General features: G+C 33.2%; 1 pseudogene; it reads left to right on the top strand.

Moving 5' to 3' along the window:
* The window catches only part of LOC128241882 (A disintegrin and metalloproteinase with thrombospondin motifs adt-2-like), a 32,805-nt pseudogene extending 13,479 nt beyond the window's left edge, over positions 1–19,326 (top strand).
* Positions 19,327–19,859: the final 533 nt, after the last annotated feature.

The following is a 19,859-nucleotide window of genomic DNA, read 5'->3' as shown; positions in this document are numbered from 1 at the left end:
AGCTTTGGTGAGTCAACATTATCTGAACTGTAACATATTTTGAAGCAATTGTTAAAAGTACTTTATAATGATTTTCATGACGAAGAAAGCATCCAAGGTCATGTCTAAACAGAACAAACACAAATATTAATGCAAAAAATGAAGAATAGATATGTTTGCTGACAATAAAGTGTTATCTTTAAAATGGTTAAAGGCCAAGTTAAAGTATTCTTAAAGTGACCCCCGCGCCTAAATCCGGTGTATAATATGAGGTTGTTGATTGTTGTTGATGGCCGCTGGGGTCTGCTAATATCGATCAGATTTCTGATAAATGAACCGATGCAGCCTGTTTTAAAACAGCCCGAATGGCGATTAGCCAATAAAAATAGCGGACACCCGGGTAAATAAACAGAGATTGCATTACCAAAGTATTCCTTTAACCAAAATTTATACTTTAGCTCAAGGCCAAATATTCACACCTCAACTTCTATTCTTTCGTACTCCATACACTTATACCAACCCAATTGCATTCAATCCCCGATTATGACATCAATAGCGCAATTCATTCCTTAAAAAAGAAGCAGTAAAAGTTAAAGTAAACGAGAACCTCTACACAACAACACATATTCAACATTTATTGCTGTCAATACATTTGCATACACCGAGGCAACAACTGTAATAAAACATGAGTTATACAAATACCAGAGGATTTATCATGTTGTGTTACATAGCACTTAAACTTTGTCCAATATGTCCGTATGCACATGGCGGCCTGTTTTTATGCCGCTTTGCTTCATAAAGCTATAATCCTTCTCTCGTAAATCGCTCAACAGATGCAACAGTGCAATTGAAACCGCGCACTATTGGTTCGATGGTTAAGCAAAATGGTGATGGTTCAAAATAAGTTAATAAGTATTATACAACATGTTCAAAAGAGGACAGCAACTGGTTGTCTTACAGTTTCGGCAGGTCATCTGGATTGCACATATAACTGATATGACATTTTAATAGCACCAATAAATACATATTTTGTCTAATTTTGCCCATACAAAAAATAACCAGTTTAATACAATTGACTGCAGGTGTTTTATTTACCCTTTACAAGGGACTGTTCATTTTATGTTATTTCGGATATCTGGCTTTCGGAGTATTCGTAAAATACTCATAACAATTGACTATGTTATTCGTAAAGTTTAAGCTCCTATCTTAACTTAGCATTCAAGACACATGCAAAAAATCATATACTTTCTATCAAGTGAAACAGCTCCCGTCAATTTGATAAAATATGGATTTAAATGCGGATGTTAAATATTGAGACCGTGTTTTGACATTTGGTAATCAGCCTCTCCCTTGTGATAATCATGGATCATGAATCTTCTATACGAGTTCGTTATTTAGTTTGTTATTAGATACGGTAACAGTGTAATACTTAATACAATGACAGCTTTTCTAAAAATAGAAACATGAATTAAAATCGTGTTACTTATACTTATAGTTGTTACTACATACATACATATAATTCAAAATAAATACATCGCTATTTCAGAAAGGTATGGTTAATGATGAAAAAGGATTTCGGGAGCTGGAGCCTCTTCAAGGCAAAGGGTTGCCTAGAAACAGATACCACGTGATCAAAAAGCGCTGGACTGCAAATATATTACGTAAGTTTCAATCGTAAACATTGCGTGTGTAGTCTGTTATATTCCATGCACATGGATTTTCTTTCTTTTTATCCTTTATATAGTATAGACAAGGGGTACAACACAATTCATTCAATTCTCAATAGACTATTTATTCAATTTTTAAAAATAATGAAATAAACAATGTATACAAGTTCAAATATATTTTTTAATAAAGTTACTGATATTGAAAAAAAAACTTTTAAATGTCCGAAATCACCACAGTATTGAGTAATCACTAACAACAATATATATGACTGCAATCAGACAAACCCTCGAAAAAATGAGATTACCTTAGTACAATCGGGTTGTGTTCAACGTTGTAGGCAAAAACACGTCCAGTTCAATGCAGATTCATAAGTTTAAACTCCAACCACTTTTTACGTTGTTTAAGAATGAAATTCTATTCTATTCTAGAATTGGCGAAAGTCACAAACCAATTTTTATTTTAGTCTTTTATTGGTCATTTTGATTTCTGAACACAAAGTTTGTATCGAGCGATTTCATTGGCTGATGACTGGCGTCACATAAAATGGCGAGTTTGACAAATTAAATAACAGTGTTGTCTTTGGCGTTTACTCAGTGCCATCAAACTTGTCTATGTTTAAACGTTTGGCTATTGGGCTCTATAATTTTTCATATCAATATTGTGTGAAAAGTTGGTGTATTGAGCTCTTGTTCCGAATGTAATGGTAAGAAATGCGCATACAATCTGAATATTGTATGTTATGTAATGATTAACAACGTTAGATATTCGTCTGTTTTGTCGATGATAGGGATACCTTTACATACGCTGTTACGCGTACCAGGATTGCGCGATTGGTGTAGAACCCCTTGTCAATACAAAATATATAGCGTTTAAAATATCGGGCGCAACTCCTGTGATATTTTGTAAATTCATAAGACCATTCGAGCTTGATTTTATGTTAAGCATCATCTGGCTGGTAGGTTTTGGGCCTTTGCAACAGTAACACCAGCATCATTGTCTATGAAGTTATGACAAATGAATAAGCATAATCTAATCATGTTACATGCTCACTCACCATCAACTGGTTTGTGTAAGAAATTAATGAACCTGCAAGTATATAGCTTTGTTTCAAAGTTTTACACTGTCGGATTTCGGAGCGCCTGTTGTTTATGTCAGAGGCAAAGAAATTAAGTTTATGTTTGTTCTTCTAAAATTTAGTTTGTTTTGTTCAACCTCTGTCAGGTAGGTTTTAAAATAGGAGTCTGACACTAAACATATACTCAATTTAGTCCGAAGGTTATTTTGAAAGTGTGACATGAAATATTCACTTTTGGTGTTCACGTGGTGAAATATTATAAGTTACGGGGCTAGAAAGTGACCCGATATGGGATATACGTGGCAAAGGAAACCATATCGGGTTAGATCGAAGATCGAACCCGAATATAGTTTCCTTTGCTCCTTGTATCCCTTATCGGGTCACCTACTAACCCCGTAATGTAAATATCATTTCGATAACCTGTTTATATGTTTAAATGTTTCATTTATTAATCGGAATCGGAAAATAGACGCCATTTTGGTACGATATAAATTTTGGTGACCCTATATGGCAAAATAATATGGGATCACCGCGTGATAAGTCCTGGACCAATGGCGTTGCGTAATTTATGTTGGAGGCGTGAATATTGCGATCTTACACTGAAACGAACCATATATTTTTTGTTGTATGTCTTAAAGCGGTATTTAATGACATTCAATTGCACTTTATTAGAAAAACGCCCTGTAACAATGATTATTTAAAAAAATCCACGTAACTAATCATTATTAATTAATATCACTCCATTGCATGCATTTTGGATAATTACTTATGCAGAATAAAACCATATAATGTATGAATTGTATGCTGCTTTTTCACAGACATTTTGTGCATGTTTATTATTGTACTAACATGTTTTCACCGCTTACTAACCAGAAACTAGACTGAAAAGGGGAGCAACGTCAAGGTTTAAATCCAAAAAGTCTAGGAAGACAAAAAAACCCAAGGAAGGCAAGTATATTTCAACGACCGAATCTTAATATGTTTCAAAATTGTTGCTGTTACGAATTCAAAGCAATGAACATGTCGTAGCATTTTAAATATGGAAACTTCACGTAGTATACGTTATGTTTTTAGTGTAAAGGTCTATAGCTTTTAAAATAGAGGGTCGTTGACGAAAATATGTAGGTATGCAATATATCTTATCTCAACATACATCTGGGATTCAAAAATAAAATGGAACTCGTCTTCAAGTTCATTACATATAGGACACAGTCTTTCATTCACAGGCGTTATATTCCATCTTCTCACTTCTATTATAGGCAATTCCTATAAGGTTGGAAATTAAAATTAACGAAAGTACTGTAAAACTTTGCCCTTTAAGAGTCATGAATCCTATTTCCAGGTTTTGAATTAAAATATCTCTGACACATTGTCTAAAAATAGCCATAAATAACGGGATATCATTGACACCCTGGTTTAGCCAAACATGATACAATCCTAAATCTGTAAAATCTTTCCTGATGCCCGATGCCCAAGTTTTACTTCGTGGGCGTGTTTCAAAATCATGCAGCATAAATTTATAAATGATGTTAAGATATCGGTGTGCTTATGCATTGTATACTTAAAACCCAAACCGTACAATATTAATTTTACTATCTAATATCAAGTCTACCAGGCTCAGCGTAAGCTAAGTCAGTTTGTGTTGTTGTTTTTACAGCAATAAAAGATTTATCATAAATAAAATGGATGCCCATTCTTTTTAAGGTAGCCTAGATTTCAAACCAATACAATAATATAGGCATAATTAGTTTATCAAAGAGCTCTAAATTATGACCGAGTGTAATATTTGTTAATTTATTTAAATATATTTTCAAACGGAATATTGCTTTTCATGCTTGTCCAGCGAATGTTGTTGCTGCTTGCAGAAAAGAACCACCTGTTGTAAAAACCGAGATACGTAAAACTGCTGACTTTATCTGAAATATTACCATCATAATATAAACGTGGATTGTTTTGCACCTTTGGGAAGATGAATTTTTTTTTGTCAATGTTGGCCTTTAGATTCCACTTGTTACAATACTTACTGAGTATATTCAAACTTGATTGTAATTCTTCACCTGATTCCACAAATATGACTATGTCGTTTGCGTGCATAAGCATGAAGAACTGTAACCTGTAGGCACCTTGAAAATGTAAAACCTCTTCTAAATCATTGATTTGCATTGAAGAAAGATAAAGTCTGAGGCATTCACCTTGCCGTACGCCTTAACAGCTTTTTAAAATATTACCAAACTCACAATTGAGTATAACTCTTGTTTTTACATGACCATACATTGATTTTATAACGTTAAACAGCCTGCCTCCGATTCCGAGTCTGTATATCTTAAACCAAAGGATCTCTCTTACAATATAATCAAAGGCTTTGGGAAAGTCAACAAATACACAATATAGCTTTTTGGTTTGGAATATAATATGATTAAATAACCCAATTTCACCCTATACCCAACTTGTGATTCAATGTATACATGATAAAATTCTGCCTATTAAGAAAGCCTCTCATTTATCGAACTTTCCCAAAACAATTAACAATGTTATTCCCTTGAAATAACTTACCTCATTAACGCTTCCCTTTTATGAACTGAAACAAAATAGTCCTCTTTCCATGGAAACCAAACTGTTAAATTGTATTCATTATTTCAATAAACAGTTTGAAAAAAAATTGCTTTCCATAAATAAAAATATATTCAAAAATAAATAAGGCCCTGCACTTTTTGCTGGATTTAGCTTTAAGATGCCTTTGTTGAAATTCTGTAGAGTAAATGGTTCATCCAGTTAAAAACATTGAGTTTAACTCTTTATCTACAAAGCTTTAACCATTCAAAACTTCTTTGTCTGACTGAAAAAACCATGTCTTCTGGGTTTGTATATTGCCTTAATATTCGCGGTAACGGTTCGTTGGTTATGTTTTTGGAGATTTTGTAGTAGCACACACTTTGAGTAATTTCCAGAATTCTGTTGCATTTTATGTCCAGATCGACCAAATACATACATGCACATATTTTCGAGTTCTGACGAAAACATATTTAAATTATTTTCAATATCTTCGTTTGAACTACAATTGTCAATATTACATTCCTACATCATTTATAAAATTACTGAAAAAAGACCTGTTTATACACTCCCTTTTATAATAATAATAATAATAATAATAATAATAATAATAATAATAATAATAATAATAATAATAATAATAATAATTATAATAATGATCCGACATATTACTCAGCGTACTAATAACTTTTCCTCAACGACGCAGTACTCTACTACACCAGATCTAGTGCGCCCAACAAAAGTATGAGCTCCAATCTTAGCATCTACACCACCCCTGTTGAACAAAATCAATTAATAAACAACCGTTTGAATTAGTAATGGTATCATGGGAACAACGAGTTATAACAGTATCAATGGCATAATATATTTTGCCGACTTAAAGCAAAATTATCGTTTGTGACACCTCACCATAATAAAGACCATAAATGTTATTTTCAACAAAAGCTTGCTTCGTAGAATAATAGGGCACAATGTAACACGCACAAATGTATAAACCACTGCTCATTTACTCTAATCCGTAAATGCGTATCTTGTGTCACTATTATTATCATTGAATGTTTTATACAGGAAAACCAGTACAGAAGTACAGCCCCTATCCTAGCCAGAAGCCGTCCCCCTTCAAGAAAATACCATCGGTCTCTTCTGCCAGCGATTACTGTGTGGACGTCCTTGTGGTAGTAGACTACAGCATTTATCGAAAGTATGGGTTTTCTTCTTAAGTTAATCGTTTATGTCTGCATTTTTCTTTACTAACTATTGAAATGGTGTCTGAGTGTATATTGTGAGTTGGTCCATATGCATTTAACAATAAAAAAATTACTTCTATTTTCGTTTCTTCAGTATTCATTGTATATATCTTAAAGGCGCACAATATAGGTTGATGATTTTTTTTATTTATTTTGATGCAGTATCGATTTAACTGATAGAAACAAAAAAGGATATGATTAAGGTACAGACAACATATATAAGCCTTTAATTATTTTTTTATTTAATATATACGTGGCCAATTTCTACTTGGCTAAATTTCTTTGTACCTAGATCTTATACATATTTTATCATTAAAGTCAAATTATTTAAACACGATAATACATTAAAATTAAAAAAAAATGAATCAATCTTTTTTGTGCGCCTTTATACACTAGTCGAGAAAACACCCTTTTTTAAATTATACTTCAATGTTGTTTTTTTTTTGTTTTTTTTTAAACAATCAGATCAACATTAAATCGTAGGTAACTTATAAGATATACAAGAACATTTATAAGGAAGCCAAGTATGGCAAAAGTAGTTAAGGTTTGATTGACACTGTCACTCAATCTCAGAATTATTTGTTTGGATTATTCCAGGTTTAAGGAAGAAGAAAAGTCAGAAAAAAACGCCATGGAGAAGATTCGATATTATTACGCTCATGTTATAAATGGGGTAAGGTTTAATGAATATTATCTCAGGTCAGTTCATATATCCAAATGTTGGTCAATATTTTAAAAATAAATCACTGAGGGGATCCTTTCATTATAGTAACCGACCAGTCAGCCAAGAGACATTTAACAGACTGAGGCGATGGTTGAGGTCAATTCAATGTTTCTGGGCTGACTCGGAGGTCAGAAGATCCGAAGTGGTCTGTACTATTTCTTATATTATACCGCTCTTTAAAACCTGGAAGTTTTACAGAAAGTGTTTTTAACATGAACATTTTGTAAAACATGTAACCTTTAATTCAATCAAAGTTTTGTTAAGACTGGTAACTTTAAAGTTTAAATATCTGCCTTTTAAAGTTTAATAGCGGCAACACATAACTGGTCTTCAGAGGGCTTATAAAACACTATTTTTATAAGGCCCGTCAAACTACATGTTGAAAATTAAACCTGCCACGAATAATCTATAAATAAACAGGTAATTATCGGCCATTTTCAAGTACAGAATTATAAGAAAATTATTAACATAAACATTTCTGATTTTAAAAGCAATATATGGATATCTATTTTAAGATATCATCATTTCCGGGAGTTATATTTATAGTTGTCGCAGAAATCGTATAACCGTTCGTATGCATACATACTGATCAATGTCTGTATTATCAACCCTTTCTTCATTACCTATGAACTAATATATCAAAATCAACAGCTTTAATTTAGTCGAATTAAAGAAACCTTATTAAACATATTTTGTAAATAGTTCCAAATATGTACCGGAAACATCATTATAACGCGCGTTTCCCGAATGTAGTTCTAATTTTAAAACTGATATTTGAAAAAATAAATGGCATCACTATAAATAAAATATTATTAAACAAGTATTTACTCATTGTTTAATAGTATGCTATATTCTATTGCAGTCTAATTAGTATGCTTTAAAAAGAAAGCTTGTTATTCATTATGTTTTTATTTTTATTTTCAGATAAATCTAAGATACTCGTCGATTGGTGACAAGGATTTAAGTATAAACGTTCGATTAGCTGGATACTTTATTGCAAAGGTAGATACAATAAATATTTCCTGCCATAACAAAAGGCATGCACATACTACCATGTTGTCAAGTAAATGTGTATATTTTTAAAATCTTTATTCCTTTTATTTAATAAATTATTATTATTAAATTAAATTATTATTTTCAAATAAAACTAAACACTAAAAACGAAATGGATTGTTGAAAAGGGATCATGTAAAATCACAAAATAATAACGTACATTCATTTAGACTGTCAATATGTTGCTTGGCTTGAGTAGTCGTTCGCTTGAAGTTCGTACCTTTGAACTGTATAAAATAAAGGAAATACTACTTATATATACGGTTGATTTGTTGGACTGTTTTATTTCCCGTTGCTTGATTGCATACACTAGATTATGTTTTCTTTTAACATTTAAATGGCTTATAAATCTTTCAGTCATCAAACGATCTACAGTTCATCGACGCGAACAAGCTACAAAATGACCCCAGTTATCGTGTAGACAGTAACCATACCCTTACAGAGTTGGATAATTTCCTTAAACGAACTGGAAAACGCCAGGGGACACTCCCCGACTATAACCACGCCATGCTTTTCATTGAGTAAGTAAATCAAATTCATAAATGGATTTCTTAATTCTAAATTGTTTATTGTACTCTTACGAAATTGAAGAATACAGTGTGATTTATGTAGTGTCGGCCTAGCCTCTTTCTTGCACTGTCTGTAGAAACGATTCGTTTTCCATTTTGAAAAAGTTGACTGATTTTTTTTTTTTAAAAATCGACTTCATTTAAATATGATTTAATACTGATTACGTCAGTCAAAACAAAATTGTTGTACCATTACCAGTTCGAAAATAAAGCTTAAATATTGACAATCTTTTCAGGTATGCATCTGCTAGTATGGGTGGTACTGTTTTAGGTATGTACTGATATCAACACCGCATACTTTTTGTAGAAGGACGTTCACTCTTTGATAGCAAAAACATTTGGAATGCTCTATAACCTGTTCACTGTTATGTTCAGAAATGCGTCTTATTATAAAGGCTTTAATATCAGTTTTTGGCATCATATCAAATGTGCCTTTCATAAAACTGAAAAGAAGCGTCAACTTCCTTAAAACTACCATAACGCTGTCATTCTATGTTTAGTCATTCTAATTTTAGTCATAGGATACAATGACCTCTTTTTGTGGCAAATACGCCATGTTTACTATAAGACTCATTTGTGCTTTTTGACGTTCTCACTTAACACTACAGGGACAGTAAAGCATGTTGTATGGTGTCCTATATGGGTACGATAGTTTGTCTATCCGGTTCTATAGTCATTTTGTCATTAGGAAAGAGCAAAGTAGGATTTGTGCTACTTTAGTCACTTTGTCATTATGCATTAGGAAAGAGCAAAGTAGGATTTGTGCTACTTTAGTCACTTTGTCATTATGCATTAGGAAAGAGCAAAGTAGGATTTGTGCTACTTTGGTCACTTTGTCATTATGCATTAGGAAAGAGCAAAGTAGGATTTGTGCTACTTTGGACGTTTTGTCATTATGCATTAGGAAAGAGCAAAGCAGGATTTGTGCTTCTTTGGTCGCTTTGTCATTAGGCGTTAGCAAAGAGCAAAGAAGTAATCGTACTTCATAAGTCACTTTGACATTTAGCATTAACAAAGAGCAAAGTAAAATTTTGCTGCTGTGGTCACTTTGTCACTAGGCATTTGCAAAGAGTGAAGTAGGGTTTGGGCCGCTTTGACTCGTCCTTTTTACGAACATTACGTTTACTTAACATGGATTTAAATTGCAAATGCGTGCATACTTTTCTGCTTGCTACTAATTGCCATAACAATAACGAAATATGTTAGGTCATGGGGTCTTCGATAAAGTTTTGGTAACTCGACTTGTATCTGTAGATTTCCACTTATTATTGAACAACTATAACAGCTTTGCGAACTTACCTTGGAACGAATAAAAACATTCAAAGCCAGATTACTTGGACAATCCATTAACTCAGCACATGTTTAATGCCAAACGATACCAAGTGTCATTTGATATAATACTTTTATATATTTTAAAAGATAATAAACCTTCAGATTAACAAATTTAACTAACATTTAACAATATTAGTCCCTGTATTATGAAGACTGTTTATGATCATAACGAGAAAGACAACATTGTAAAAGTAATTTAGCGTGTCTTTTGTGTGCAGGTTATGATACATTCTGTATTCGCACAACATTAACAATTACCACTAACTTACTAACAATACATACCAAACTAATTCACATATCTAGCGAGAAAATGTACTAACCACTGGAGATTTTACAGAGTCCGTGAACCACGTGTTGGATCAGGCAGTGGTCGAGGAGGCTTTGACCCACGGACCTCCAAAGGGCGGCTTGGCGGGGGACATAGGAGGTCCGCATTGAATGCTTGTTGTGCTTGGCTTGGTTGTAAACTATTAACGTACTTATTTAAGTAAACGCATGTTGTACTAACATATCAATTAGTTTAGTTTGTTTAACCTATAGTATTACAATGGAAACTAAAAGCAATCATTGAATCATTGGCTTGAACCATAGTCCTTGAAAATAGGGACATAAATATTGATTACAATGATGCGTTATAGATAATAATAGGGTGAAAGGAATTTACCTAAGCAACACGTTTAAATTCTCCACAAAACACATTTTAACAATACGTAAATTACTATTATTTTTGTTGTTGTTGTTGCTGTTCTACTAAACCAATGAATACCTAAACAGGTATGAAAAACAATGATCACGGATTACACCCATATACATTGGTTGTAGGTACAAGTTTTGTGAGCGGCATCTGCTCAGATAGCAAGAGCACATCTCTGGTGGTAGACCACGGAGCGTATACCGCGTCGGGGATAGGCACACACGAACTGGGGCACAAGTAAGTAAATGCACACAAGGAAATAAGAACGAATATTCAATTTTAATTTCTTAATAAGTTTGTAGTGTCCATTCGGGCATTTAAACGCATTTCATATTATAAAGTTGGCAGGGAAAGCAAAACATCAAAATGTTTTAAACTTTCATTTTTAAGTTTTGAGGTACATGTTTTAAAGATGCACTCTTATTCCCAAATAAGATGTTCCACAATTAATACAACTGCTTAAATGTACCGAAAAGGATGAATATATATCGAAAACAATGGTTCTTATGAAGGATACAATGTTTAATTTGAAAGAAAGTTGCAGCAAACAAGGTATTGTTACCTTATGAGACAAAAGTTGATCATTGTAAATCTTTAGGACCCACCAGTCATTTAATATTTTTGCGTTTTCAGCTTTAAAATACACGGTAATTATCGTGTTATCAGTAATTAATATTTACCATACATTCATTATTAAGTAAGTAGTTAAAGGTTTATCACTTAAATTTAATGTTGGTTATATATGTGTATTGTAACATCCGTCTCATACGTTTAAAGTTAAATGATTATTAACTTTCGATGATATGTGGTGGATCACTGCTTACACCAAGTATTTTACCCGGTGAGCCAAAGTATATCTGTGGTGAATCACTGCTTACACCAGGCCTAGTGCCTGGTGAGCCAAGGTATATGTAGTTTAATAATGATCAGTGATGAATATTCGAAAACGCAAGTCCGTTTCTCAATTAAACGTTATTTATTCAAGTAAATCTCAACTCCACAAAGCTAAGTCAATAATTACAATTGCGGACATGTTCAGTGGACAGTTGACGAGTTGATCAATAGTTTAATAAAGTTAAGTTCAATGTAATTATAATGATTATTTATTCTTATATTAGTTTAAATAATATGCGAGGTTCATTTACTTAATAAATGTGCGCGTTGATTTAATTATAATACGTGTCAAAAGAATATACCTCGCATGTTTGTTTTCAAGATGTTGAAAATAGTTCAAGTTTCAGAAATGTCAACTCCCAAGCTCGAACTTGACACTTCTTATATACCCGCAAGATGCTGCAGCAATGCTGCAAGGCTTTTGATTGGTCTGCAGGGCTGCAGCTCACATTTGCATGTGAGAAGAAGGTGCCAAGGCTCGAGTACAATAAAACAAGTAAATATGAAAAGTCTTGCAAGACATTCATAATAATAGATACATCAATCGATCGAGAATGACAAATTGCATCCTATTCGAACACTTAATTAAACAATCTAATTATAATGAAACAAATATCTTAATGCTGCAGAAATAATATTATCATTCATCCTCGAAATAGTGTCATAGCAACAATCGAATCAAATAGTGCGGTCGCAGCATTGTAATTGTTATCTGTAACATGAGCACATTTATATAAAACATTAATAATAAAATTATGCTTGAAACAATTTAACTTTACAATTCATACAGGAAAAGTTTACTCCAATGAATAAATATCTAATAAATATTACTGCGCTGTAACCCAACAGTTAAAATGGCGGACATATTTGTGACAGTCGTGTGTACTTCAAATTTATAAACGGGTTATACAGCTTCGATTCAAGGTATACTTATGGAATTTATATCTGAATTGAAATTGTAATTATCTACATATTCATTTACTACAAGACTTCTGGAATACTCATACAAGAAATGGAAAAACAGCGATAAGACAACAGAGTGTAAGTAAATTCGGATATCCGGACAATTGTTAAAATATAAAGGGGGTACAACATATTACAGTATGTATTGATTTTAAATACGAGTGTCACTTCAAGGTAAACTATCTTTATTGTGTGTAGTTATGTTAATATTGGTTAATCGGAGAAATGTTAAAATTATTTTTTCATTTAAACAAAATTGTGTTTAGACTTAATGAATATGTAATTATGCGAAAATTATTCACATTTACCCGATAAACCATGGCTTGCGATTTCTTGGTGACATGTTTTCAAACAAGACATATACTGAAATAAATAACGAGTTAAATGCACTTTCAGATTACAAAAATAATAGTAATTTAGTAAGAAAATCCGAATTCTGCTTTGGAATCTAACTACTTCTTTAAACTAAATTCTATGAAAATTAACTAACTATTAAAATGCCCTTAAAATGAATGAAGAACAAAAAATATAATTTACTTATTTACCTCAGTCACTTCTATTTCATATTTCTATCTTTTCAGCCTCGGTGTGTTTTTCCACGATGGCGAGGGTACAGCGAGGGGTTCCGCATGTGATTCATCATTAAACTACATCATGGCACCGGCATCCTTCCTAATTGACAAAAACAACCTGAAATATAGCTTCTCCTTTTCAAAATGTTCTCTAGAACAGATAAAGGACCACATGGACACTCTCATTAAAATGTAAGAATTATATCATGAATATGTAAGCCAAGGCTTCGATCTCCTTCGTTATTGTACAGCCAGAAATATAATTTCTCATTTCAAAGATCTTTTGTGGAAATATGAAGGATCACTTGGATACTCGCATAAAAGGCGTACAATATGGGATGATGCAAAAAACCAGTTAATTAAAATGTATTATAATGCTTTATTCATTTTACTTTAATGGTCAAACTTACACGATTTTTTGTGCTTTTTTAACTTGAGTCAAATAAGTTACACAATCATGATAATGCATTAAAATATTTTGCGTCAGCCTCTATTTAGCGCCTATAACATGTAAGAATACTATCTGGAAATCAGAACAGATCAAGGTTTACTCGCATTTAATTAAAGTAGTAAACTAAAGCACTGTCCTCATTCGTTGTACAGTACACTCTGAAAAAGTGCCTCTTTACACTAGGTTGCTTGGAACGGTCAGTAAAATGTAAATGTACTGGGGGTTTAAACCAAGTTGTGTGCACAACCGCAATCTTATCCAAACAATCTAGAATAAAGAAAAAAACGCAAAAGGTAAAACTTATCGAAGTACAGTAATGATGTAATATCACACAATTACATTCAGACACATAGATACATCAATATAGAAACTTATCATCTTAAGTGTCATACTAAAAATATATAGCTATATATGATATATAAAAATAGCATCAAAAGGGAAGATGTTGATGAGTTTTGTAATCGAGCAAAAAAACTTGTTGATATACTTGTCTGCTCCTTGACAGGTATTGCGAGTGCAACACTGGCACCGGCCTTTAACACTCTCTTAAGTGATATTCTAATTTTGATATACGCTGCTCCCAAAGAAGAAGAAATGATCATTTAGATGGTTAATTCTGATCAATACTTATGTGAATAACTACAGAAACAAGCTCAGTAGCCAAAAGTATTTTAGTATGACAGTTAGAATGATGAGTTTCTATATTGATGTATCTATGTGTCCGAATGTAATTGTGTGATATTTCATTATTAGTATATGACCTAAGAATACATTTGGTACGGATAACCCGACCCTACCTACGAAATAGGCACCGACCCTAACGTTGTTATAGTGGGTTGGTAACCTTTTTTTAAAAAGTCTGTTTTCCAATATGTTGTTAAAAATGTTTAAAGCTCTATATAGAAGCTAACTTCAACACCATTCTCCAATTATGACAATTACGTTCTTCCATAAAGTCTTATTAGGAAAAAAGAAGAAAACAACTACCAACGCTACCGGTTTTTGAAACGAGCGTTCCCCTAACAAAGTCCTTTTTAAAGTAGGTTAACATTCACGTATACCTTGGTTTTTGCAGGGGTCGGAACTGTCTCCAATGTAGCAAGAGGGCGCGTGCGTCACGAACAGACGTAAAGGTGGACCAGGAAGTCGCTCGACACTTGAAAACTCTTCCGGGAACTACCGATGATGTTCACAGTCAGTGTCGCCAATTGTATGGCGATGGATCTTTCATGTGTGTAAGTAAATACATATATTTTATATATGATAAATGCAGTAGATTAAATTTAAGTTAATTTTGTCACGTTGCATCCTACTTAAATATTTTACTTGATGAAAATTTACAATAAATCAAGATGTGCAGTTTTAAGTCTTGAGCTATTTTTTGACCGTACGAATGACTTCAGCTTTAACGAATTAATTATTTAATCTGACATATTACTCATTACAGCCGCCAACGTCAACAGAGGAGATGTGTTACCGGATGTATTGTTACGACCCCTCACGAGGCGCATGCGCAATTATCAGTGAGCAGATGGCTGCTCCGGGTACGCCGTGTGGCAAATATAAGGTACTGAAGACAACACAAAACAGTGTTTAATAAAGGTTTAATATATAGGTTGTTTTTTCTTTAACTTTATAATTATATATTGTTTTAAAGATAGGCTTAGCCATCTATAAAACATTTAATATTGCCTGCCTGTCACTATACAGATTTTAAAATAATTTGAAATATTGAATTGAAATGTTTGTTTAGAACCTTACAAAGGTGGACTAGGAAGACGCTGGTCACTTCAAGACACTCCTGGTAACCACCGTTGACATGGTACATACCTGACTGATTAAACCTGTTTTCGCAAGGTATGCCTATGTTTTATGTATGATTGTGAAGCTTTGTTTCCATTGCAGATATGCAATATGGGGAAGTGTGTTACTGATTCCAAGGGCAAAGATGTACCAGGTAGTGTAATCATATTTTATGTAAGCGTTCGCATCCAACATTATCGCAGTTTTATCACATTTATTTAATATTAAATATTACTGAATACAATAATAAACATTTGATGTTGAAAACGGTTGACATTTTGACTTGAGTTTGTTTAAATGCTCTACTAATTTCATTTTACAGATGATTGTCCCTACCCCGACCTGCCATCAAACGGAGCCCATTGTGAGGATGCCACGCCCTACTTCTGTCAGCAGGAAAAGTTCAGACAGAAATGTTGTCAGTCATGCAGTAAACGTTAGTGATTCAAGTTTAAATATATAGTCGAACCTCGTTGGCTCGAACTCGCTTGGCTCGAATTATTCGTTGACTCACACTCGCCTTTCTCTTCATTTTGAAAAAAAAGTTCAAAGGAATGGGAAAACACACATAAGCAAATATGTAACAAACACAAAAGTTAAACACAATCCAAAGTGTCTGTGGTATCTGTTGAATGATATAGGAATAAAAAAGTATTAAATCTTTATCGAACGTATTCCATTACGTAAATGACAAACATGTCTTGACATTAATACGAAAGTAACATATCTTAATACAATTTTACTATTGCTGTATTGGAGAAACTGCCAGTAGCATGCCAAATAGTTCATCTAGTGTCTTTCAATACTTCTTATAAGCATAGTAACCCCAAGTCTTAATCCAATAAACTACATACAGTGTAAATGCAATTTGTCTTTAAATTATCCGAATTAAACTGTTTGAATTAAACTTGGCTTGATGATATTCTTGCTAGATCTTTGCAGCTCCTATCATTTAAATACATGTCACATTTTTAATCAATAGTTCCATTGTTAATGAGGGGATACCAAAGAACCTAAAAAATGCTAATGTCAAACCGCTTTTTCAGAAAAATAGTAAGACAGAATTTTTGAACTATAAGCCAGTTATTCTTTGATGAATTGTGTCCAAATTCTTGAGCGTACTGTGTACACTCAGCTTATTTGTTTTGGTAACAATGGTGTGTTGTATGATTGTTGAAGTGGTTTCTAGGTTAACTACTCTTCTGACTCCTGCCTCACACACCCTACACATTAGACACGTAAACAGTCGTCTAAAGGTTTGTTTACTGGCAAGATTATGATGGATCGTCAAAAAGCTTTCGATACTATAAAACATGATTTCTAATGCAAAAAGCTACATAACATGGGTCTGGAGTCAATTTGGTGGTTTATTTCATGCAAGTCTCTAAACATAACCCGTTCGAGCACAGGAAATGGTACTGTGTTAAAACAAAAATGACTACAAGATGTATGGGTTTCAATAAAGGATTTTAGTCGTAACATCAATAATTCTTAATCTGTATAAACGTCACATATGGCAATATATCATGTTTTATTTCCTCAACTTAGTGTTCATTTTTAACACTGGCCTATTTCAGTTTACTCAATTATATAGCAAAATAATGAAACCATGGCACTAAGATTTGGTCAGTGTACTAAAATCGACTCTTTTTTGAAACGGCACCATGGTCTGTAACTTGTAACTATAGTTGAATGATAAATAACATCTGTTTTCAGCGTTCAAGAACGTGTGCAAGGACTCCCATATACTTATCAACGGGTTTACGTGTGATCAGCTTATGAAGGAGACCATGGGCTTTTATGCCTGTCAGACGGAGCCAAACGTTAAAGAGATGTGCTGTGATGGGTGTACAAGTAAGTTTATGGAATATATTTGGCTCGCTTGTGGTAAATCTCATGAACTTCACTGCCTTCCAAATGGAACCCAACGTTAAACGGAGGTGATGTGAGATGTGTTTAATGTTCAAGATGTATATGCATTTTGTGGATTGCTTACTTTTGCGATGTTTTGTTCTTTGGATATTTATTGTGAATAGATTCTGTCGCAGATTCAAATCCTAGAGAAATAATATCCTTTATATGATTGTTTTGTTTTTATAATGGCGGATCGCTAACTTGGCCAAAACATTTAAATCGTGAAATAGGTATTTGTGTTATTGTAGCTTCTGTGACAAGAATGACGAGAAACGCTGTTTATCTACTTACTCAAAATTTCCGCATAAAGAAATAAAAAGAACACATTCAAATGCTTCAGAACTTCTTAAAATAAGAGGTCAATCTAAGTCATCCTCCACTGGATCCGGAAGTCGATCAAGTTCTTTCGATGGTCGATACTCGGGCCTATCCTCCAACCAAAGACCGTACATTTCAAACAAGATATCAAAGTAAGTTTACAAACGCTATCACCAAACATTGTCGTTTGGATAACTGCTTTTTGCCTCTAAGCAGGGTTTATTGTTGAAATTTGGACATATGGGCTTGTCCATGTAGTTTTCATTATGATATTAAAGCATCCATAGACGACAATGCAATATTGTGTGTTGTTAAAGAATAATAAACATGTGACCATTGTTACGAACTTGCCTCCCATGATATGAAAATGTGTTATCGAAAGTTCAAACAGTGAAGGAAACTTGAAATAACTCCTCTTTTCGTCCTAAATTGCACAAGTTGGCTTGGCCAAATTACTGACGGTAGAGATCAAATTAAGAATTGGTTGATGCTAATATCAATTTGAAGACTTATAACTATGTTGTCCAACAGTCTTTCTTGACATGTATTATTTCTTAGAAAAAACTGTAATTACCTAACATTGGCTTTGAAAATATGAAGACAGGGCAATAACTTTGTTTGTTGATAATTGGGTATGCAAATGGTTATTGCTTACAGTTACTATTTTTACATACATTTCAAAACCAGTGTTAACATCTCAGAGAAAATGTTTTATTTATCTTAGAGCAACATATCATGCATGTCCATTTTTTGTATAGTAACCCAACTTATAAATAACATACTTTTAAATTGCTTCCACATATACATGTGATGTATCGAGTTCATCTTAAATAAGCAAAAATTCTGTAAATAGAGTTCAACACTTCAATCATCTATTGAAATATCATATTTATGCCCAATTAAAGCATATCATAAAAGTAATAAAAAGTACTGCGTCATAGCGCGAGACTAATCTAGCAAGGGGGTGCCTGATAAATATTTTCCAGCACGGCTAAACTCACCGGAAATACCTATCCAGTGTTCTAGAATAATTCTAGGCAACAAAGTCCATGTACACATTAACTGAACAAAGGCAACTATGATAATATGACGACTGTATAGTTTAAACAAGACATTTCAATAGAAAACCATAGAATTTTAGAATAACTGTTTGTTTGTTTCTTCTTCAAAATAATTGGAATTGATATTCGTAATATAATTTACCATCTTAATCTTGTTTTCATATGTGTGTATTATTAAGAAAAGCACGTACCAAGTTTATTTTTCAAATTTTATTTTTCAGATCAACAGATCGCCAATACTCAAGCGGCCGTGGAAAGTCCAACAAGTCGAGCGGGAGACCAGCCAAACCGTCCAGACCACCTGCCGGCTGTGAAGACTCAACATCTATCACATTTAACAATATGGCTTGCCCGATTCTTATTCAAAAAGAAAAACGTTATTGTACTAATAGCCAAGTTAAAGGTATTTGTTGTAAAAGTTGTTTCCCGTACACGTAAAAAGTGCAATAAACTGCTGAAATTGGATAAGCTTTGATCACTGAGTTTGTTTTAACTTTATAGGCTTAATTTGAGCCGATCAGGCGTGTTTACTTTATACTAACCGGCGGTTTCTATACCTTTTGTCAGTGATGAAAGTGATTTTCACTGTTTCAAACATTGATTTTATTTAGCTAATTTATCCCTTTTTCTGAAATTCTGCTATTCAAATCAGACAACAACGCGAACAGACGTTAAGTTGGCATGTATTCTCTGATAAAGTACAATTTAATGATTTTTAAAACAACTTGTATGCATAAAATAGATCGCAAATCGTGAAATATAACATTTGGTGATCACACGGTGCATCATACTAAATCACACGCTGGAACAAAACAACTATTTTCATTGGTACTTATTTGAATGAGCATGCAGGAGTACTCGTTAACTAGTTTAAACTCCCATTGAAGTATTGTTTCACTGACCGTTCTAAGGCGATAACCAAGTCGTTTAATAAAAAAATCAATGTATTATGCAGCCTTTATGTATCAACCTTCAATAATAAGTGTATCTCC

Source organism: Mya arenaria, chromosome 7 (assembly GCF_026914265.1).
Source record: "Mya arenaria isolate MELC-2E11 chromosome 7, ASM2691426v1".
Classification (NCBI taxonomy): Eukaryota; Metazoa; Mollusca; class Bivalvia; order Myida; family Myidae; genus Mya; species Mya arenaria.
This window is presented reverse-complemented; position numbering and strand designations above follow the sequence as displayed.